Source organism: Octopus sinensis, linkage group LG9, assembly GCF_006345805.1.
Source record: "Octopus sinensis linkage group LG9, ASM634580v1, whole genome shotgun sequence".
In the NCBI taxonomy this organism is placed as follows: Eukaryota; Metazoa; Mollusca; class Cephalopoda; order Octopoda; family Octopodidae; genus Octopus; species Octopus sinensis.
Genome location: NC_043005.1, coordinates 54,912,219 through 54,937,590, shown reverse-complemented (window position 1 = coordinate 54,937,590; position 25,372 = coordinate 54,912,219).

Sequence of the window (25,372 nt, the reverse complement as noted above, 5' to 3'; positions counted from 1 at the left end):
TTCTGCAGTTAATAGAGTGATTGTGCAATTTACCACAGAGGGGAAGAAGTGCACATCACCTCGTCCAGGTCAACCAGGACCCTCTGACAGAATCCTTCAGTTTGTCAAGAGAAGTGTGGAAGATAATCCTCATTGCGAGGCCTCTGACATAAATTTGATGTCAGTCCCAGAACAGCCAATATCAAGCAGAGAAAACACTGGGCCAGTGAGATGATGGAGAGGCCACTAGCATTTTGGGACACTGTCATATCCTCTGATGAGTCCAGATTTGCTGTATTTTCTGACAGTGGTTGAGTGAGGGTCTGGAGACTCTGTGATCAAAAATTTGATGTGAAAATATTGCAGCCAACAATAAAACGTGGTGGCTATTCTGTGATAGTTTGGGGAGCAATTTCGATCAATGGCTGATCAGAGCTGATGGAGTTTGAAGGAAACATAAACTCAGATAAATATGTGACAGTATTACAGTAAGGACTCCTTCCAATCTTCTCCAGTGCTGAAAGGATTAAAGAAGACTATTTATGGAAGATGGGTCTCCTTGTCACATGGCTAAAAAAGAACCAAGATTGGTTGGAAGAGAATGGCATAAAAATCTTCCAGATATGAATCCTATTCAACACTTTTGGGGCATAATGGACAGATCACTTCATAAAAAGAACAAGAAAGCATCCTCAGAGCTAGATTTTTAGAGACCAACTAATTTCATGGTCCCAAGTTATGTCGTACTGAGGAACTCATAAGAAAAGTAAAATAGTGTTATCTACAGATACTAAGACACTTAAAATGTAAAAGTAAAAATCAGATTATATGGAAATATTATTTCACATGCTCTCTCACTCATATGAAAAAGACCTCTCATAATAATAATAATAATAAATACAAACTGTGAGCAGTTCTCACCCCTTAAAGGAAAACTTCATCCTCTCCTTTATTTCATGCAAACCTTCTTTCTCTCTCTTTCGTACTCTGAAAGCAACTTACCAGTAATGTAGTCTTATCATTCTGAGAAAACTTATTGACTTTGTTATTGTGTATCTTATTTGTCCTATCACTTTCCTTGCCAACCTATGAAGTAGATTGGTTATTTTGTAGATAACTTGGATGACCACTTAGTAAAAAAAGAGTTTCACAATTACCATTTCCACTGATATATACCCTTTGTCTTGTTTGGAATAAATTTAACAAGCTGGAGCATTTTATTGATATTTGGCATCCACTCAAGCCTGGTAAAGTTAACTAAAAGTTATTTTTATTGTAATTTCTTTGAAATGCCCTGAATTTTAGAGGTAGTTTCCAAAACATTTATCAAAAACATAAAATTAGTATGTAGTTTTAAATAAATGTTTGCTCTACAAACATTAAAACCACAACAAAACAACAGTTCCTTATTTGATGCTGTTAATAAAACTGTATATATGTTTCTCAGGCCTATTAGAATATCTTGAAATGCTTACACATATCTTGAAAATGTAACGGCACAGAACACTTTTGTAGAATTCTCTGCTAGAACATCAAAGGTGTCAATTATGTTGATGCTAACTTGTATACACAATATGTTACTTCTTCTTGACTGCGTTTTATAATGATAACACGTTTCTCTTAAACCTAATAAATATTCCGTTCCACCATAGTTGTAACAAATACATGCAGACACATATTCAGACACTACTAGAGAGTTTAGACACACACACACACACATACACACACACACATATATATATATATATATATATATATATATATATATATACACACACACATATATATACATATATATATATATATATGTATGTATATATATATGTATGTGTGTGATATATAGTAATATATATATAATATATATATATATATATAATATATATATATACACATATATATATACATATGTGTGTGTGTGTGTGTCTATGGTATGGAGAGTCGCCAGAAAAATACAATGATTAGATTTATTCTTCCTAAATTAAAAATCAATGTATTTAATTCGACTCTTTCTCCTTTAGAATAAATTTCTTCTCAACTGAATGCAGCTATTCAAGCATTTAAATCTTCTATTCCTTCCTTTGTGTTTTTATTAGTGTTTTATACCAGCCAAGGTTACAGTGGTACTAAACGAATGAGGTCAATTTTAATTTCAATACTCAGGGTCCTGTTTATACTTGTTACTTAAGCTATTGTATCCGCTCTTGCTCTTTTTCTGTGGCAGACAGTTCACCAGACAATGCCTGTGATATTTGTGATATCTGAAGCAGCAAGTATTATGATATTTGTTAATGAGAAACCTTCACGAAAAATCCTGAAAAGTGAGGAAGAGATTTTCCAAAGAATTTTGTTGGTAATTTTAGCACATTTCATCTATCTTTAGCGTTTTGTTTATTGTGAACTCACAACTGCTTTATATACTGAAGATTAAATCAATACTCTGAACAATAGCAACTGTATTTCATAGTCACTTTCTTTTTGGAAGTGTAGAATAAGTCATATTTTGTTATAGCTGACGGTTATAATTGATGAGTCCATTTCAGGATACTAGTCATGGCTTGAAGGCTGTATGTGAAAGACAATGACAGAAAACTGATTAAAACATTGAAGCCTAAAAACTAATTAAAAACAGAAAACAGATTGAGGTGTGGAAGTGTTAAGTTAACCCTTTAAGCACAGGAATCACCAAAAAACATTTGTCCAAAGAATGTCAAAAGACTGAAGTTTTTAATAAATGATTCTGATAGTTATGCCATTTCTTTTCTTTGTCTTTTATCGTTTATCCTGTACCTGTTTCAGTCATTAGACTTTGGCCATGTTGGAGCACTGCCTTGAAGAATTTTTTGTAGGATGAATCAACCCCAGTACTTGTTAAGCCTGATATGTATTCTATTGATCACTTTTGATGAACTGCTAAGTTACAAAGGCATAAACACTCTAACACTGGTTGTCAAGTGGTAGTGGGGGACAAGCACAGACACAAGGATACACACAACACATACAACACACACATACACACACATACACACATGATGGGCTTCTTTTAGTTTCCGTCTATCAAATCCACTCATAAGGCTTTGGTCAGCTTGAGGTTATAGTAGCAGACACTGGCCCAAGGTACTATGCAGTGGGACTGAACTGAGTACCATGTGGTTGGGAAGCAACCACACACATAAGATATATACTGATACACATACTAATATATTATATATACATTAATCAATCAAATGACCCTATTGTTAGTTTCTGCCAAACAAATTCACTCTCAAGGCTGTAATCAGTTCAGTGTTATATTAAAAGACACTTGCCCGAAGTGACATGCATTTAAACAGAACCTGAAACCTAGGGTTGCAAAATGAACTCCTTAACTGCACAGCAATTCCAATATGTATATCTTAAAATATTAATTAATCTTTCTGCTTCAGGGTTACACAGTCAAGCATTTGTTTGCTTATCAAAAGTTTAAACAGAAACAGAATTACTTAATTACTTAATAAACAGAACAGAATTACTTAAAGGTGGCAAGCTGGCAAAATCGTTAGCATGCCGGGTGAAATGCTTAGCGGTATTTCATCTGCCGTTACGTTCTGAGTCCAAATTCCACAAAGATCGACTTTGCCAAAAATCCTTTCGGGATCGATAAATTAAGTACCAGTTACACACTGGGGTCGATGTAATCGACTTAATCCCTTTGTCTGTCCTTGTTTGTCCCCTCTATGTTTAGCCCCTTGTGGGCAATAAAGAAATAAGAAGCAGAATTACTTAATTTCAGAAGAAATCATATAGAAAAATGACTTTTAGAACATTATTGATATTTTTTGCTGTCACAGCTATTTGCAGATACTTTCAAAACAAAAATACGATTGTGTGATATTCATGCCTTTCTGGAAGGTATTTTTGATATGAATACATAGAAATTGTTCTTATTTAGAATTTAAATCATGTGATCGTCTCAGTGGGCTAGTACAGTTCTACATTACTCACTCTCTTCTTAAGTTTTCTTTTTTTTTCCCCCTGAATCTCATAAAGTCTTAATAACTTTAAAATCTTCCCAATATATATTTTTCTTCTTCTCATTTTAATTTCAGATTATAAATAGGATTGGACTAGTATGAAAACAAAAACGTTAAATTGATGTGTTATGCTGCGATTTTGTTACTTAAGTTTGTTGATTTATTACTAAATCATTTTGGTTCAATTCTATTGTTTTTTAGTTTCCACTGACAGAGATACAGTAGTCAAATAAACAAACTTTAATATCACTTTCAAAATTGAATCGTGTTTTTTATTTTCATCATTTTAATTTAACTCTTTCTATTTTTTTTATTACTACCAGTAGAATCAGTGTGCAAATGTCATTTCAAAATATGGAATATTCTGTCAATAAGTGGTTTAAAATCTCAAATAGTCTTGGACTAATTTCAAAACTAAATGAAAAATCTGTTTCTTTCTATGGCTTAAAATTATATTTTCTAAAGCTACATGCTGAAACAAAAGGAAAAGTTGAGCTGGGCAGGATTTGAACTCAGAACTAGAAGCACTGGAACAAATATTGAAAGACATTTTGTTCAATGCCCTTCATTGCACTAAAAAATAATTGTCATGAGGTGCCACATATAAAGCACCCATACCAATTCCATGTAAGAAGCACCCAGTACACTCTGTAAAGTGGTTGGCATTAGGAAGAGCATCCAGCCATAGAAACCATGCCAAAGCAGACAATTGAAAGCTGGTGCAGCTCTCTGGCTGGCCAGCTCTTGTCAAACTATCCAACCTAAGCCAGCATGGAAAACAAATATTAAAAGATGATGATGATGACGATGATGATGATGTCATTCTCCTTCATCATAAACAAAGCTTAACCAATCCCTTGAATGAAACTAATGCTTGAAATGCTAAAGGAACAGTCACATAAGTAAATTACTTCTTTTAAAAAAGGGAAATAATTTTGTTTTTCATGTGGAGATATATTTATTCTTCAATAAGAAGGGCAATGGGTTTGAACCAGTTCAGTTCAGATATTGTGTAGCAGGCTAAAGTCTGTTTTAATTTAGTGAATGCACTGTTGACATATTTAGGCTAAGCTTAAAACCAATTGTTTATACAGGAATGAATTGTATTTAATTAGTTATGTACATGCTTATCACCACAGAACAAAGTCTACATGATAAGTTGATTCTGTGACAAACACATCTATAAATGAATGAAAACTGAAACCATTTAAGAACCTATCAAAGAGGACAGAAATATTGTTCTGATTGTAACTAGAATATTGGTTTCAAATTTTGGCACAAGGCCAACAGTTTAGGGGAGGAGGTAAGTCGATTGCATCAACTCCAGTAGTCAACTGGTATATATTTTATTGATCCCAAAATGATGAAAGGTGAAGTTGACCTTGGTAGAATTTGAACTCAGAGCATAATGATGGATGAAATGCCATTAAGCATTTTACCTTGGTGTGCTTACAATTCTATCACCTCACCACCTTAAATATAATTAGGATATTGATTTAAAAGTTTGGCACGAAGCCAGCAGCATTGGGAGAGGGGTAAATTGATTACAATGACCCCACCACACTTTCCCAGTGCTCAGCACGTACTTATTTTATTGGCCCTGAAAGGGTGAAAATTAAAGTTGACCTCAGCAGAATTTGAACTCAGAACATAATGACAGACGAAATGCCACTAAGCATTTTGCCCAGCATGCTTATAATTCTGCCAGCTCATCACCTTAAATGTAATTAGAATAAAGGGCAAGGACACCCTTCAGTCATGAATGACCATGGGATTGCACCTAGAAAGTCTGAGCATGTTTAAAATTATTTTGATAAACTATATTAAATATCAGTGGGGAGTTAACCTAGGGTCATGCATACCAGCCTCCCCTTTGCATACCACTGGTGTTATCCAAGGGAAAGGCAAAGGCTGATACTGCTTGGCACCAGTGATGTTGCAACTCATATTTCCACAGCTGAATGAACTGGAGCAATGTGAAATAAAGTACCTTGTTCAAGAACACAACATGCAGCCCGGTCCAGGAATCGAACTCACTACCTCATGATTGTGAGCCCAATGCTCATGTGCCTTGAACCAAACATTATTTGGGCAATTCTATTCTAATATTGCCCTGATTTGACTAAAGTCTTGTGAGTGGATTTGATAGATGGAATCTAAAAGAAACCCATTGTGTACATAAGTATGTATGTGTGTGTATGTGAGAGAGAGAGAGAGAGAGAGAGAGGGGGATAGAGAGAGGGAGAGAAAGAAAGAAAGAAAGAGAGAGAGAGAGAGAAGAAACTTCCCTGACATCATGTGATTGTTGAAAAGGAACGTCTCTGACATGCAAGTACTATCCTTCTTTCCCAGTCTTCCATGGAAACATGTCTGTATATATCATTCCTATACAGATAAGGGTATATATTACCTTGCTTGAAAAGAGGTGAAGGTTGGTGAGGGGAAGCGCATCCAGCTATAAAAAATCCCCCTGAATAAAATTCCATTCAACCCATGCAAGCATGGAAAAGTGGACATTAAAATGATGATGACAACGACGATGATGACAACAATGATGATGACGACGATGATGATGCTGATGATGATGATAAGGATGATGATAATAAACAGTAACAAAGTACTGGATTGGTAGAATTGATAAAATGTTAGGACAAAATACTGTATGGTCTATAGTTAATGTACTTACATTTTGAATTCAAATCCTACCATTTATCCTTCTGAGATAGACAAAATAAAGTACTGGAGTTGATTAAATTTACTATATCCTCCATTTACTATATCCTCCATTAATATGTGTGACCTGGTGTCAAAGTTAGAAATTAGAATAAGGGATAACACAGGAGGACAATAATTAAAAAGGAAATAATCACTTGTAAACAACAATGAAGAATGGATTAGTGGTCATCTACTCTCATTAACACTCTGCTACCACTTCTGTTATTAACTGCTGTTCTTATACATCATTGTGATAGAAACACTGTCAATGTATATGAACCAAGTTGACACTCGGTCAACTCATTGCTGATAGTTGATCTAGTTTATCAAAATAATTTTAAACAATTATAAACACTAAGTGGAGTGCAGATTGGTGGAATCAGTAGAGTGGCTCCTGTTCTGCATTCAAATCCTGCTGAGAAGATCATTGTTATCGTTCATCCTTTGAGAATAGAAAAAAAAACCCATAAAGTACCAGTCGAGTACTGGAGCTGACTTCATAAACTGTACCTCCTCCCAAAATATAGAACAACATTTGCAGGGTGTAGCTATATGGTAAGACGGGTTTTAGGTTCTGCATGACATCTTGAACAAGTGTTTTTTATTACAGCCCTAGGCTGGCCAAAGCCTTGTAAGTGGATTTGGTTGACAGGAACTAAAAGAAACCTATTGCATGTATACATGCATACATACATACATTTGTAGCGATTAAAAAGCTGCCTAACTGTACTTACTCTTCCTTTTGACACTTTTACTTTTTACTTTTTACAGACATGTATTTATATATTCCTTTTCGAGGAATATATAAATACATGTCTGTAAAAAGTAAAAAGTAAAAGTGTTGTAGAGCTGAAAAAGAAGTAATTTCTACTCTTCTCCTCTGGAAGCCATCTACTTGCAATACCAGAGGGCGCACACTCTCCTACCCTGATGTAATCTCCAGGGATACAGGCATCCAGCAACAGGACCTCCGTAATGCCATGATGGACTGTGAAGTCTGGCGTAGCATGGTAAATTCCATTGTCTTGACCACGGTCGAATAATGATGATGATTTATATATATAAATATATATGAAGTTATGAATGGAAAGAGTTTGCTCTTTCACAGGGATGTATTTTATCCAAGCGTACACTGGGTTAGTTCTATATCAATTAATATACTCGGAATTCGTTAATTAGTATTAGTGTTAACACTTATGAAGTTCCAATAGTCATTATAGATATTTTTATCCATTCGATGTAGGAGAACAGGATTTTAATAATATAATATAAGGAAAAGGAGAGTTTGAACTCAGAAAAAATCAATTTATTTATATAATAGTCAATTTCATATCGCCTACATATATTTCAATTTCTTACCTTCATTCATATTTTGCAATTAAGATTACATTATGCATTTAAAAGGTAAAAATCTCTTCAGGGCAAAAATTGACAAAATTTCATTCCCATCCTAATGCATGGACAGTTGCTTACTAATTGAAATAGCAGCATGCTTTGTGTGGTTGTTTGCATCAGCATGTGTGTCTTTTGGATTTCTTTCTAAAAATAGCTTGGGCTTAAACTACGACCACAGTGGACAATGGCTAGTTGTGGTTTTGAGGAACTGGGTCATACTACCATTCCTCTTAATAGAGTTTAGATCGGTTTTATAAAGGCTGGTTACCATTCCTTTCTCTACTCATTTTTGAAAGGAATAAAAATAAAATATATCAGCAAGAATTTATTTAACTTCTACTTTTCAGTTGTGAGAATTTCAATTCTTATTACAATTTTTTTTATTTAGATGTATTAGTCTTATTTTTTGACAGTTTAAACTATTACCTCCACCTTAGCGAAAGCAGAGGTATTGTGTTTGTTTGTTTGTTCGTCCATCGACAAACATCTCAAGAACCGCTGGATGGATTTGACTGAAACTTTCAAGGTTGTTTGGCCTCATGACTGGCACGAAAGGATTAGATTTTGGGATCGATTCAGTTCCAGACAAAGATTCCGAATTATTTGTTATATTTACTTTATATGATTACGATCTTACATTGACTTATCTCCCTTTAGGCGGTTTCTAAAGTTTCCTTTCTCGGTTATTAATTTTTCTCACATTTCTATTTTAACAGAAACTGATGGATTAAGAAATCAAACTACATAAACAAACAGCAGCAAAACCGTTCAGAAATTTACAAACACTAATATATTTTTATAATATATATATTACATATCATACATACATATTAACTCTTTAGAGTATTCTTACATATATACATACATCTATACATCGATCTAAAACAACAGGAATACTAAAGGAAGGCTGGAATTTAAGAGAAGAGAAAACCAAAAGGTCTCATGCTATTCATTTAAAAATTCCTGAGTAGAACTTATTACTACCTCTGCCTTTGAAACTATTTTGAATGGTGAATTTGTTTAATTTGGCTTGTATTAGATAAGGATAAGCTATTTATTACTGTTACTAAATTTTCTACAGTCTCCTTTACATTCCATGACTACCATTGGAATTGATCAAGTCCTGGACAAGGATTCTAGATTATTTTTCGTTTTTTTAACTTAAATTTTCAGAGTGGTGGAGTTCATTTTTAGTATTCTCATTTGTGGGAACAGTCGAGTTTATTTCAGATACTCTCATCTTAAAAATCATCTCTGGTTAATCCTTGAAAGGATGTTGGTGTTGCCTTGGCAGAGGTTTGCACTCGCTGAGTGCTCTTGTTATATATATTTTTAGTAAAATTAATTTTTATATATTTAATGGGGGTGTCATTCACTAGGTATCACATGTAAGGAGTCAGTCTATTTACAAATGGTGTGGGGTAAACTTTTCATCTATTTGACAAATCTGTGTGGCATCTTGGGCAAGTGTCTTCTACTATAGCCTCAGGCCGACCAAAGCCTTGTGAGTGGATTTGGTAGATGAAAACTGAAAGAAGCCTGTCGTATATATATGTATATATATATATATATATATATATATATATGCGTGTGTGGTGTTTGTGTGTATGTTTTGTCCCCCTAGCATTGCTTGACAACCGATGCTGGTGTGTTTATGTCCCCGTTACTTAGCAGTTCGGCAAAAGTGACCAATAGAATAAGTACTGGGCTTACAAAAGAATAAGTCCCGGGGTCGATTTGCTTGATTAAAGGCGGTGCTCCAGCATGGCCACAGTCAAATGACTGAAACAAGAAAAAGAGTAAAAAAAGAGTAAAAGAGAAATATGTACACACACACGTGTGTGTGTGTATGTGTGTATATGTGTACATATATATACCTATAAGTATATTTCTTTACCCTTATGAATATAACAAGTTCTCTATTCCTCCTATAAGTATATTTCTTACCCTATGAATATAACAAGTTCTCTATTCCTCATTTATTTAATATAATTGTTAAATTATTTATTTTGATGCATCAGCTGGTAGTGAGGGTTTCAATGTGTATTCCTCCATTTGATTAATATGAAATTATTAGTTAATTATGCTTATTTGGAATTACTAGATGTCTATAATGTCTATTTAATTTTATTTATTTGAATTTATTAAATGTAAATTTAATCCTACATGGGCAAGAAAAACCACTTTTTTCTTAGATGTAATGATCTGGAAAATTTCTTCAATGCATAAGTCATACCTTTATATATATATATATATATATATATATATATATATATATATATATATATATACAGGAGTTGGACAAAATAATGGAAACACCTTAAAATTTCAGACAAATTTATTTTAATATGGGGTAGGACTGCCTTTGGCAGTAATTACAGTTTGAATTCTATGAGGTAGGGACTCGTACAAAATTCGAATTGTTTTCAAAGGTATTTTTATCCATTTTTCAGGTGAAACTGTTTCCAGTTCTTGTAGTAATGATGGTGGAGCATATTGACTCACTTGTTTTTCTAAAATGCACCATAAATGTTCAATAATATTGAGATCTGAGAACTGTGGTGGCCAGATAAGTTGTTCAACTTAATTAGAATGTTCTTTGTGGCATTCAGTAACAACTTTATTCTGTGTGAATTGGTGCATTATCATCCTGAAAGATTGCGTTTCCTCCTAGAAACAGTTCTGCAACCTTAGGATGAATTTGATCAGATAAGATGCTTAAATAGTCTTGACTATTAATTCTGCCATGAAGAGAAACTATTGGACCAGCAGATTTCCAAGACATAGCCCCCAGATCATCATAGAGCCTTCTCCATGTTCAACAGTTGGCTGTCTCCACACGTATACTCAGCTAATGGTCGGAAATAAGGTAAAGGATGACTTGTCCGGGAAAATAACATTCTTCTGCTGCTCTAGGGACCAATTCTGTAGGTTTTTACTCCACTCTAAATACTTTGCAACGTTTGTTTTTGGAAGTAGTGGTTTTATGATTGTAGCCCTCTCATGAAATCTGGCTTTGTGCAGCTCCTGGCAAACAGTTTTTGTGGAAACTGGGTTCTCGAGGTGGTCATTAAGCTCTGCAGCAATTTGGGGAGCTGTACTTTTGTGATCCTTTCTAACAGTTCATGTAAGAGTCTGACGGTCTCTATCTGAAAGTTTTGGGTTTTTTTCCGGAGTTTTGTTTCAACAAGGAGGTTTTTCCCTCTTTCTCAAAGGCTATCATAAATTTCAAGACAGTACATTTTGATACACCAAGGATTTTGGCTGTTTTTATTATGTTAGTGCCTACCATATGAGCACCAACAATTTGACCTCTTTGAAGATCCAATAGATCTATCATTTTAATGAATCTTAATTACCTTTTTTTGAGGATATCTGAAAAGAAACAGCAATTTTAGCAAAACATATTAAGCAACACTAACACTAAATCAAAAAACATAAAAATAAATAAGCTTTTGACAGTTTTATAGATATTTCAAAATTATGATGCTCTGATGCTAGGTGTTTCCATTATTTTGACCAACCCCTGTATATAAGGGCATCCAGCCATAGCAAATCTACCTCATCAAATTCTGTGTAATGCATGGAAACATGGAAATGTTTTAAAATTGATAAGTAAAAAAAAAAAATAGTTACATGTGCTTTGCAAGGTTCACAAAATAACTCATAAGAAGTACCAAAGTTTGAAACCCAAACCAAATTCTGGGTTGAAATAACGTCCTTTATCCCTGTTGCTTGGCTTTATTTCTATAACCTTAATGCTCTAAAAAAAATATTGGAATGTCACAACTCCTAATTATCCTCTTTTACAAATCCCTAGTCTTTGTCCCTGTGTAAGCATTTATATGTTTCAGACATCATTCACTGATCTTGATCTTCCCACACATATGGCACACTCATGTGAAAATTCTTTGAACGCCTTGTAACCATTTATGATATTCACAAACACAAGTGGTTCCAGCAATTGTAAACTAACATTACAGTATAAAAGAGAAATAACTTAAATATTCCAGTTTCCTTTACTTTCAGTCTTCTTCTTTAGACATAAAGCTAACTCTTAACTTTCAATTTCCACTCATAAACCAAAGGAAAGATATTTTTTTTCATTTCTCTTATTGCAGAATCTTATTACTTTCAGAATGAAGTAAACCATGTGTATGAGCAACAAAGCCTTCATAAACTACAAACTCACTAAACAAGTTTAACCCTTACTGGAGCTAGGTCCAGTACATAGTATTAATGGTATGATATAGGCAACAAGGTCTTCATAAATCACATACAATTTTAATTTTTATTTTATTAGAAAGTCCCAAACAAGGCAAGAAGCCACTTAGCATTATGGGCTATGAAGAAGGACAAATTAAGATGAAAGGGATAAATTTACATTTCGCTTTCGGATTTGGTTTGCAAGATTCTTTATGTGAGTTTGTGTGTTGAAGCATATTCTGTTGTGTCTGGGGAGAGTCATTTTCTTTTTGTGCCTTAACACACTCAATGGTAAAATTTCCACCTATTTCTTATTTTTATTTTCCTAAAATTTTTGTTACATCTTGCAACCTTTTCAATAGTCATTTGAAAAGGTTGCAAGACACAATGAAAATTTTAGGAAAATAAAAATAAGAAATAGGTGGAAATTTTATGGGTGTGAGTGTGTTAAATTATAAGGCACAAAATGAAAATGACTTTCCCCAGACATAATAGAATAACTTTACTTTAGACTTGAAAGAGATCAGGTCATAAGAAGGCAGGAAACAATGAGATAGAAGAAAATTCCAAAGTCTGGCAGCTTGCAGGAAAAAGCTATGACTGTAGAAAGACTTCCTTATTCATGGAAGCACAACAACATTTCAAGGTAGACGTTGTGTTACAATGCCTGTTTTACTCGGCTGAAGTGATTGGTACATCATTACTTCTAGATCTGCAAGAAATACCAGCCAAATTTCCCTCATACTTAACCTTACAGTCTTAAAATAAAATATGGAAAATATACATTGAATAATGTAGATCATTACTTGAAAAAATGGGATTGTCATGGCTGGAAAGCCTTTGACTATATGTCTGTTGAATCAAAGTTAACCTTCCATATTCTTTCTATTTTGACATTAAAAAAATTAATGAAAATTACTCTTTTTAATGAACAGAGCCTAAATGTTGATGATGAAAGCATTGGAGAAGAATTGATAGACACTGATGCCTGGAATGTCACACAGGCTGATACAATTATCCACTCTTCAGAGATGAAACAATGCTAATAATAATAATAATGATAATAATAATAATAATAATAATAATAATAATAATAATAATAATAATAATAATAATAATTATTATTATTATTATTATTGAGTGAGGGAGCAGTGCATGCCATCAAAGTGACACTGGGGTAAAATATTTGAAGCCCAGTATATACCCATCATGACTACCTGTCTGATAAGGGCATACCAGGCACATGCATCACAACCATATGTGCGCAATATGGTGATCTCATATCAAGACAAACAACGCATGACCTTGCAGGTGGGACCCAGTTAGAATTTTCTTCTGGTCGAGTAGCCCATCCCACTCAAAAGGTCCCTGAATAAGGATTAATATTATTATTATTATTATTATTTGCAAATGATCCCTGGCTTACCATTCATGCAGGAAGTGCAAAAGATTGTCTTAATTGGTGCATCACACATATTGAGAAGAGCATTGTCACTGTGAATTTTCTTTCCTTTCACCTCTTTATTTTCTTTGTTTTATTTTAATTTTTTTCAATATTTTCTTATTTTTCTCTCTGTTTTTCTTCCCCTTTGTTTCTGTCATACGACTTTGTGAATGAACAATCTGGTATCTTTATTTTAATGGCCTACCAATGTATACAGTGAGTTTCTTTGCCCTAGGTGTCAGCAAGACACTCAGCAAGAAATGGAAACAATATTGAAAGAAGAGGATAATAACAATAACAATAATAATAACAACAATAATAATAAGTTAATCTGTAGTGCATATATGAAATAATAATAATAATAATAATAATAATATTAATAATAATAATAATAATAATAATAATAATAGAAATAATAATAACACTTACTAATACTGTATGGAACATTTTTGAAAAAGTTTGACCCTAGTGTTTGAATAGTTTTTGTGGATAGAAAAAGTAAATTTGAATATGTAGTATCTAAGATTGGTTTGAACTCAGAACATAATAATAATATGATATGTATTTGTTTTATTGTTATGTTTTGAAGTTCAATTTTGTTTTTATATATGTGGTTTCTATAATTTATTTGTCTGTGTCCATTCATGAGTGAATACTTTCAGTATGTTTGCTTATATAAGAAATAGAGAAAGGGGGAGATATATATAAATGGAGAAATAGAAAGAAGGGAAGAGAGAGAGAGAGAGAGAGAGAGAGAGAAGACAGATGTGAGAAATTTGTGTATATTTTTTGTATTTTTCTTATTGCATCAGAAAGACCGAAAAAAATGTAATTATACATGACAATAGTCTGACAATAGCAAAATAAAAATACTTTGTTATGTTACAGTGAATTGACAAAGTTGACAGAAGAGATGTTCTCAACTATTTTTTAAAACTTGCAACCCCTTTGGTTTCGTATTTTTCTCAGATTGACCATCATAGCCATTCGATTCTTTTATTCTTTTATTCTTTTATTCTTTAACTTATTTCAGTCATTTGGTTGCAGCCTTGCTGGAGTACTACCTTAAATGGTTTTCATTCGAAGAAATCAACCCTAAGACTTTATTCTTTGTACTTACTCTATTGGTTTCTTTTGCAGAACCACTAAGTTACGGAGATGTTAATACATCAACATCAGTTGTCAAGCAATGGTGATGGGACCAACACAGACACACAAATACATACATATACATATACATACATACATATATATACATATGAAAAAAACAAGATCAATTGAAAGGACAGATGAACCTAATGTAGGCTCAATGACTATCAAGCAATAGCATGGGCCCTCAAAAATTCTGGGTTAGTGTCTGGTGTACTGGAAAACCACTGGGAGTGAAGCACCTCTTAGCTTTTGTTAAAGCATATATCTAGAACCCACTTCAAACCCAGGCTATGTCTGCCCCAATAATTGGCAGTGATTTGGTCAGCAAATCCTCTCCAACAGTTGACAATTAATGGCAAGATGTGCTGGTATGGATTGCACTATCCTCAAGTGTGTACACCTGTGACTGGGTACCGCATTTGAACCTGTATTCCCACAGAAACTCTGAACTCATTGGTTGAAGCTGGATTAACCTGCCCCAGGTAAATGTCACCACAAACAAACAAGCATAATTATCTTAAGATTGTTGATGTTTGGCAGGTGATATTAACTGCTATTAAGTTAGTAGAATTGTTAAAGAGTTGAATAATATTCTTTATGGTATTTAGTATGGTATTGCCCTCTGTTTACTGAGGTCAAATCCCAATATTGACATTCATCCTTTTGTTGGGGATCTCTAAAATAACAAAAGAACTGGATTTAATATAACTGACAGTTTTCAGGGCAGGGAGCTGGCAGAATCATGAGCATACAGGGCTAACTATTTAGCAGCATTTCGTCTGTCTTTATGTTTTGAATTCAAATTCAGCTAGGGTTGGTTTTTGCCTTTCCTCCTCTTGGGGCTGCTAAAATAAGTACCAGTTGAATAGTAGGGTTGATTTAATTGACTTAGCCCCTCCCTCGAAATTGCTGGCATTGTGCCAAAATTTGAAACCGATATAACTGACAGTTTCTTTTCATCTAAATTTCTGTTCTTCTTAGCAATCATTATTTGCTAAAAGCAAAAGATTGGAAGAATTAGTGGAAGAATGCCAGAAATGATGGTGGAATATTAGATAGTATTTAGTTACACCTTTCTATATCCTTATTATGAATTCCATCATGGTCAACTCAGTTTTCAGCCCTCCAGAGTGGATAAATATAATTACCAATGAAGTTCTGTTCTTTCCTTTCAGCTAGTTTTGATCCCTTGCCACATGAAACTTCAACATGGCACTACCAGTTTTTTTTTTTGTGTGTGCTGGCTGTGGGCCTACTACCTCTCTGTGATGACAAACTGCAGTTTGCAAAAATGTGCTCCTTTGATCAGATAATTAGCTATAACCTTTAGCATCTTCCATCCTTTCGGGGTCAATAAAATTAGTACCAGCTGAGCACTGGGGGTTGATGTAATCAACTTACCCATCCCCTAAAATTGCTGGTCTGGTGCAAAAAAAACAAAAAAACAATATTTCTTCTAATCTACTCCTTTAAGCTGATGCTTTATTTATTATTGACTTTGAAAGGGAGAAAGGGCAAGTTGACTCCCATAAAATTTGAACTTAGAATGTAGAGAGCTGGGATGGATACCACAAGGCATTTTATCCAATGCTCTAATGACATCCTTGTCAGTTTTTGGCCTCAGTGAATTACTTGCGTTGATATAAACAACTGTACCTCCACTACTTGAGTGTGGCCTTGTACTGATGATAAAAGCATTTATCAAAGCAACTGCTGCTCATTTTTCCTAATTTGACATCGTTTGGCAGGTTGTTATTGATTGAAAGAAATCGTTAACCTTTTTTATTGATCAGTAGAAGACAACTATTTCTTTATTTTTTGAAAGCTGTTGACATTTCATTATTGTTTCTGGGTCTTTCAAAAACATTTTATTATTGCTTTGTAGTTTCTTATGTATTTATGTTTCGTTATAGTTGGTGGCATTGTCAGTTTTTGTTATTTGTTCTCTTAAGAATTATTAACTGTAGATAATATTTCCACAATTCCATTCATCCATTCATCCATCCATCCAACTAGCCCGCCAGCCATCCAGCCAGCCATCCAGCCATCCATCCAGCCATCCAGCCAACCCTCTTTTCCACCCACTATTCCTGGATTGTAGGGTCCTATCAGAAATAACCATCATTACACTTCCCAACTAGATTCCCAAGTGTGAACACTGAGTCTATGAATATTATCCAACCATCTCATTCTTGGTCCACTCCTAGGTCTCCTGCCAGTTGACTCAACTTGAAGAATCCATCTTGCAATTCTTTCCTGTGACATTCTAATCCCCATGTTCACAGAACTAGAGCTGCAACTTCTCAATGTAGAGAAATAGTGGCTTGACCAGGAGAGATTCTCTGATCTCTGAGCTATGCACCTTGATTTTTTCGAGGGAGCCTCATTTCAGCTGCTTATATTTGTGATCATACACCTTCAGTCATTACCCAACTTTCATAATCACAGGTGAATACAGGTACATAAACTGAATTGAAACTAATGAGTTTGGCTCTTTCTTTTACCAACCTTTTCTGTTCTAAGGATTAAATGCTGGAACTGGTGCATGACTGCCAGGACCTGCAATTCTAGCCCCACTTCAGCCTCCTGCTTCCTATTACTCAAAAATACAACCCTGGGCTATTTAAACTTCTCCACTTGTCTCAGTGATGTTCCATCATCATGGGGGATGCAATCAGAAGATTTTCCCAACATAAGGAATAACCAAAATATAGTTAAATCCTGCGATTAAAAAACTACTTGGTTTTAACTAATATCACCAAGCAATCAAGGCTGACAGCTTTGAAGTTTGGACATTTCTGATTTGTCAGTCATTTTCAGTGGGAGTACCATTTGGTTTGCTTGCTTGTTGACAGTGGTTTACTTCACAGGAATGATCATAAAAAATTTAAAACATTGCATGGTGCCAGAGGTATGAGATTAAGGACTAATTTAAAATCATCCTTATTTTGACAAGTTGATAATATATCACTGCATGAGAAATACTGATGATTAATCATTACAAAACAATTTTTAATGTCATGTGATGCTTTGACTATGTTTGTTTGTGCTTTACAACGTCTGATAGTTCATTGTTAATTCACATCAGATAGCAATTTTAACTGTTTGTCTAGAGCTGAAAGTTACCAGTACTTGTCAATATTTGTCATATGTTACTAAAGTAGTGAGCTGGCAGAATTATTAGCATGCTGAGCAAAAAGCAGTATACTTATGTTCTGAGTTCAAATTCTTCTGAGGTCAACATTGTTTTTCAGCCTTTCATGATCAGTTAAATAAATACCAGTTGAGCACTGAGGTTGATGCAATTGACTTAATTACTCCAGGATATGAGTATAAAAGGAACTGCATCTCTTTGCTAAGACATATGGAGCCAGTGTGGAAGAGTAGGCTTATCAAAGTAGTATGATTTCAAGCTCAAAATCACACCTGCAACATCAGACTGTGGTTAGTGGAGAGAACATGCCGAGGCCCTTGTCCTGCAGTGAACTGAACATGGGCAATTCAGTTCCATCCAATATGTCAATAGGTGTGTCAAAACTTGTCAATACTTACCAAATATTACAATACCAATGTCTGTGTCAGTACTTGTTAATACTTGTCAAATATTTCTGTGTCAAAATGTGAGTCAAAATCTCATCATTATTTGTCAATACTTGTCATATGTATGTCAAACTTTGTCATATGTTACTATGATAGTATGTGTATTCGTATTTGTCAACACATGTCATATTCTAGTATGTCCATCTGTCCATACTTGTCATATGTTTCTAACATCTCAATAGAAATGGTTAAAAGCTTAATGTTATTTCTCATGAAACATTACTGTTGCTGATTTATTTTTAAAATACTAAACCAAGTTACAAGACATTGACCATAACACTTTACAGTGTATTTAAGACTGATAGTAGACATCTGGCCTGAATGCTTGTAATGCAATAGATTCTACTACAGGTATCCCAAGGACTAAGTAGTGGTGTTAAGCAGGGTGACAGGTTAATTCTGCCACATATGTAAGCTATGACAAACTCAGAATGCAATGCTGAAAAGCATCTTATCTGATAATCAAATTCCATCAGTCTACTGTCAGAGATTGTTAAATTATTTATCAAACTTGAGAAAGCTGAATGGCAAAGCTGACCTGGGCAGGGTTTGAACTAAAAACACGTCATGCTGGATTAAAGACTCTGGTAATTCACACTTGATATTGTTGTTGTTTATCTCCAAGACAGACTCAAATAAGGAGATCTATGATCAAATATATTCTATTCTAGCTGTGATCACCCTATTTCTTTTAGAATTATGTAGAATTATATTAACCAAAGGGACTTCTTTTAATACAAGACAATTAGATGTTACACGAGAGATATTTGGATGTCTTTCTATCAGGTCAGGTTACCATATAGAGACTCCCTCATTTACTCATAAATAGTTTTTGGTTGTGTATTCATGTTTTGTTAGTGATTTATCATCCAGAATAAGGCAGTGAGCTGGCAGAATCATTAGCACACCAGGCGAAATGTTTAGTGGAGGTTTGTCTGTCTTCATGCTCTGAGTTCAAATTTCACCAAGGTTGACTTTGCCTTTCATCCTTTCAGGATTGATAAAATATGTACTGGTTGAGTACTGGAGTTGATGTAATTGACTTACCCCATCTCCTGAAATTGCTGGTCTTTTGCCAGAATTTGAAATCAATATTATCTGTCAGAATTTACTCAACAAGAGGATGTTTAAACTAAATTCACATTATTGTGGCAGATTACATTTGAAAAGTTTAGAAATAAAATGATTAAAAAAATAAACTTTGATATTTGCTACTAAATTGATAAAACTTTATAATTTGCACAGCTTAGGAATATTATTTATTTTTTAACATATGGCGGTGCTGCAGTTTGTCCTCAAATTTGGTGGTTAAAAATAAACTAAAGAACTTAAGAACTCAACATTGCAGAGATTTCGATTTCTCATACGGTTTTCGCAAAAAGTTGAAATAGATAAATAAATAAATAAATAAATAAATAAGTATACATGCGTTTTTCTTTTTTTTTAGTTTTTGAGAGACAGAGAGAGAATTGAACAATCTTACAGATTTGACAGTTTGAGCCTATTATTTTAGCTGTGGAAAGATTGATTTCTTATCAAAATTATTTCCAATATTTCTCTATATGTGTCCATATCTGTACGTGGAGAAAGGAGAGATTTTTACCATTTATTTTTCAATTCTATAGAATATTCCCACTCACCATTCCATCCACCACCACCTCCCATCTATCACCCATCACCCATCACCTATCAGCCACACACACAAATAAGTAAAAGAGAGGAAAATCACTTTGAATGTGAATGTTACTGAATTCATTATTTCTATGATCAATGAGATTTTATTCCAATGACCAATCTGTTTCCCATATGCTGCAGACAGCTTCTGCATTCCAGTTGCTATCAGACAAAAAGATTATCAGTTCTATTTCATAAGATAAAAAGGAAGAAAGAAAAATTCTTGCCAAGTTATTAAGAATTAATATATCTAACAGTGTTCAGGCATTAAACATCATTTTGTTAGTCTTTGAGGTTATAAGAATCCTGGAATTCTTACTATTTTCTCAAATGCATATTGATGTAAACTATTTCAAGTGATTAGTATAAAACTCTGACTCATACGTTCCATGAGCTATGGCCGTCCTGATAAATGTATTCCTATAGCTTGGTTTAACTAGGAACCTCAGGTCTGGTGGGAAAATATTTGGCAAAAGATGTTATAAAAAAGAAAAAGATTCTAGTAATCATCATAATTATAAATGGTTATCATATATATACTTTATTTTGAGTATTAGCTTATGGATGAGTAATCTGTTTTGGGGTGTGTATCAGATCCTCCTTCATCAGGTGTAGATGTATGTATGTAAGTGTGTGTGTGTGTGTGTATGCATGTATACATGTGTGTCTTTATATATATCATATATATGTTACATATATACCATATATATATATATACACGTGTGTATATACATACATACATACATACATACATATATATATATATATATATATAACAGAGTGAGATGTGAACTGAAATGTATGAGTTATTTAATGGTAATTAATATCTTAACTGAGAAGGAGTGGCAAAGCTGATTAGCTGTTAAAGAAACTGCTTGTGGGTGTGTGCCTTTGTCACCACCTCTACTACTTGACAATTGGTTTTGGTTACATTCCTGTAAATTTTAGTGGTTTGGCAAAAGAAATCAGTAAAATAAATACCAGACTTCAGCAAATAGGTATGGGGAGTTGATTTATTCAAATAAACACTTCAAAGTGGCACCCCAGCAAGGCTGCAGTCCAATGACTGAAGCAGGTAGAAGGCAAAAGGTATAATTAGAAAAATTTTTTTAAAAAACTAGTTTTGTGATTAGTGAAAGTAAATTAGTATTTTCTGTGATAATTATGAGCAAATATTGCAGAGAATGAGCAGAGTGCTCAATCTGATAGCTTATCATTTCTTATCTTGTACTTTAGTGTCATGAGTTCAAATGCTACTGGAGTTAATTTTGCTTGTTACTCTTCTCAGGCTGGTAAAATGAAAAATGTCCAAGATTAAATGGGCAATTCAATTGTATCTAATATTACTTTTACCAAAGTTAATTTTATGTTCATTCAAAACAAATTGATGCTTTGTGTGTTGAGGCCATGGCTGTCCAAGATAGAACATTGACCAACCCATAAAAAGTTGATGATTCAAATCCTATCATCAACACCTCAAGGGAGATGTATGGCTGATTAAATTAACCTCTGTATATTGCTTACTCTTATGTTATCAACTGCTGACAAAGGAAACAGAAATTCAACACTAGTAGTGAGTGTATTTCTGACAATATACTTATCACTCAATAACCCTGCTCTACTTTTCTCCAAAAGCACTAACAATATGACAGGGGTATTGGTGGGAATTAAAATTGGGTCACAAACTTGGTTTGCTAAGTACTTACTACTGCTTCTTTGTGCTTAATTTTTTTTTAACATTGGCATAACGTAAAAACAATATATAAAAATATAAAATAATAGAAATATTCCATCTATCTCATATCTAACATTGATTAATCTTCCAGTGGTTCCACATATATAAAAACCACATAAATTCAATGGGAATAATTTGAATTAATATTTAATAATAAAAAGAAAATTGAGAATTGCTGTAAATTATTTTTTAGAAAAAAACTATTGAGAGCCAATTGAAAAATTTCAATTCCCTCTCTGCATTCATTTTGTTGTGTTAGCAAGCAATTTGATCATCTAAATCTTAGCAAATGAATATATAATTCTGCTAACATTTGGCTCCATATACACTAACCATTGCTTGTCTGATTTAATATCCTGAAAATATTCATCAAGTCCTTTTGCTGTTATTTCCTTTAAAGTCATTTTCCGTTTCTTCTAACGCCTCTCTTCTTTTTCATATGTGTTCCTTGATACTTAATGTTAATAAAATCATTGCCACTTAAGTCATTTGAATGTTAAACCAATAAAATTTCCAAAATATTTCCTGAGTCAATGTCCTCAAAATCAAGGTCATTTCCAGTAGAAGCCATTTCATCTTTGTTTACTTTGAAATTTGGAGGCACTAAATTATGGAATTCAGTCAAATGATCCTGCCACTTTGCTCTCGTACAGATATGGGTGTCACTTCTTCCTGTATTTTGTAAATATTTTTGTTTAATTGTTTAATTCTTTTCCTCCTCCTCCTCCTCCACCTCCTCCACCTCCTCCTCCTCCTCCACCTCCTCCTCCACCTCCTCCTCCTCCACCTCCTCCTCCTCCTCCTCCTCCTCCTCCTCACCACCACCACCACCACCACCATCATCATCATCATTTAACGTCCGCTTTCCATGCTAGCATGAGTTGGATGATTTGACTGAGGTCTGGCGAACCAGATGGCTGCACCAGACTCCAATCTGATCTGGCAGAGTTTCTACAGCTGGATGCCCTTATTCTTTTATTTGTTTCAGTCATTTGACTGTGGCCATGCAGGAGCATCGCCATTAGTCAAACAAATTGACTCCAGGACTTATTCTTTGTAAGCCCAGTACTTATTCTATCAGTCTCTTTTGCCATACTGCTAAGTTACAAGGACATAAATACACCAACATCGGTTGTCAAATAATGGTAGTAGTGGTGGGGGTGGCAGACAAACACAGACACAAATACACACACACACACACACATATATGATTGGCTTCTTTCAGTTTCCATCTATCAAATCCACTCACAAGGTGCCATGCAGTGGGACTGAAACCAGAACGCTGTAGTTGGGAAGCAAGCTTCTTACCACAAAGCCACTTCTGCACCTGGTTCTTAACACACAGCCACTCCTGCACATGCTTCTTACCACACATCCACTCCTGCACCTAATGTCAATTTTTTTACAAAAGTTCTTAATGATTGTGAGCCCGATGCGCTAACCACTGAGCCATACACCTTCATATTCACACACTTATTGCAGTGGTCATATTCACATGTATGGCAGCAGTCCTTCAGTTTTTCTAAGCCCTGTAAATAACCTGGGCCTCCAACTAGGCCTTTTGTGATACCCTTAAAGCCAGGAACTTTTCAGCATCCCCTCTTATATATGTTTTTACTATTTTATCTTTTTACCTTTATCCATCTTTCTTTCTTTCTTTCTTTCTTTCTTTCTTTCTTTCTTTCTTTCTTTCTTTCTTCCATTACAATCTAATGAAACCTGATCTAAACATGAGTTGTTTCAAAGTTCCTTTTTATTACAAGATACTGTAGTTTTATATTCTCAAGAAATCTTTATATTCTCAGGAAATGATTTATTTAAAAAAAGTAAAAGTGTAATTAATTATACTATCAAGGTCAGTGGTAACAAATTTACGATCTGTGCATCAGCAGAAGCATGTTCTGACTTTTAGGTGACATGCAGTTGATCCTAACCTTTAGCACATGGCATTTGCTTTAGAACTGTTTCCCCTGCCATTGTCCTGTTACTATAGGGGGGAAAATTCATAGTGACATGATGCACCTACAATGTGTTAAAGGCTAATTAAAAAAACAAAAACATTCAGATCTTCCTGAAATATGACATTACAAAAAGCTTATCTATCAATAATGTTATATTGGATCAATATCTATAAGCATTTACCTAAACCTGAAACAATGTATACATGTAAGTGGCACTCCAATAACGTTATTATTAAAAATATTTAAAATTCTTACTTGGCCTGGCTACAGTGATTTGTCAACAAGGCCATCTCAACAGTATACACAACGAGGCAAATCAATACACTAGGGCCCTATTGTATTTATTTATTTTCAGCAAATCACAGCATATATATATATAGTAGAAATATGTTACGAAAAGAAAATATAAAATACATGTGGAAATGTAAGGGTAAAATATGAAAAATCAACGAAAATGCACATTGCAAATAAAAAAGGCTATTTATAACAGGTAACGACAAATATATACATTTAGATTGACTGAGGTAGTAATACGAGTCACAAAAGTCATTATTATGAGATGACTATAAGATGATAATAAAGTAAGAGAACAAAATGGACCATGGTTTACGCAAAGCTATTCATCGTTTTATATATATATATATATCAGACTTGGGCTCTTAAACCTAAGAGGCCCTAGGGCAACAACCCAGAGTCCCCATGTCTTAAAATAGCACTGTTTGTCATCTCGTCGTCGTCTTCATCATTGTTGCCACCATCGCTACCACTGCCACCACCACCACCACCACCACCACCACCATTATTTAATGTTCTTTTTCCATGCTAGCGTATGGTTGGATGGTTTGAGTGGAGCTTTCCAGCAGGAGAGCTGTATCAGGCACCAATCTGATTCTGCTTGGTTTCTATGGCTGGATGCCCTTCCTAATACCAACCACTTTACAGCGTGTATTGGGTGCTTTATATGTGGCACCAGCAAATATGTAAAAAAAATAAAATAAAATCCAGCCTTGTAGGTAATTTGAACTCGAGCTCAGAATTACAATCAATACATTATTCAGTGTGTCAGTTTAGTTTTATACAAGGGAGACTGTGTTGATCCTTCTTTAAAACTGACCAGAATTTAATACAACAGTTTGTCATGAAGGTGAAATAACATTCTCTAAAGCATGCTGTTATAATGTTATATTGGATCAATATAGTCAAGAGTAACCAAAATTGTAGAATAAAAGAAAGTTTTTATAATGACCATTAATGATAATTTGAATATTAATTCATATTTGTTGAGTTTATTAAATTTTTATTAAGTGATTTTGAATTTGTGATGTTTTATATTTGCAAATATTAATGTAAGAGAAAATCAGTAATAATATTGTTGTAAAGGAAAATTGAGAATGAATATAACTCTCTAAACTAATTTAGAAATATTATATTATCTGGCATGTTTGCTGGTTCTGCAGATATTGTCTATTTAAAGTAGATCTTGTGATTAATGCATAATTAA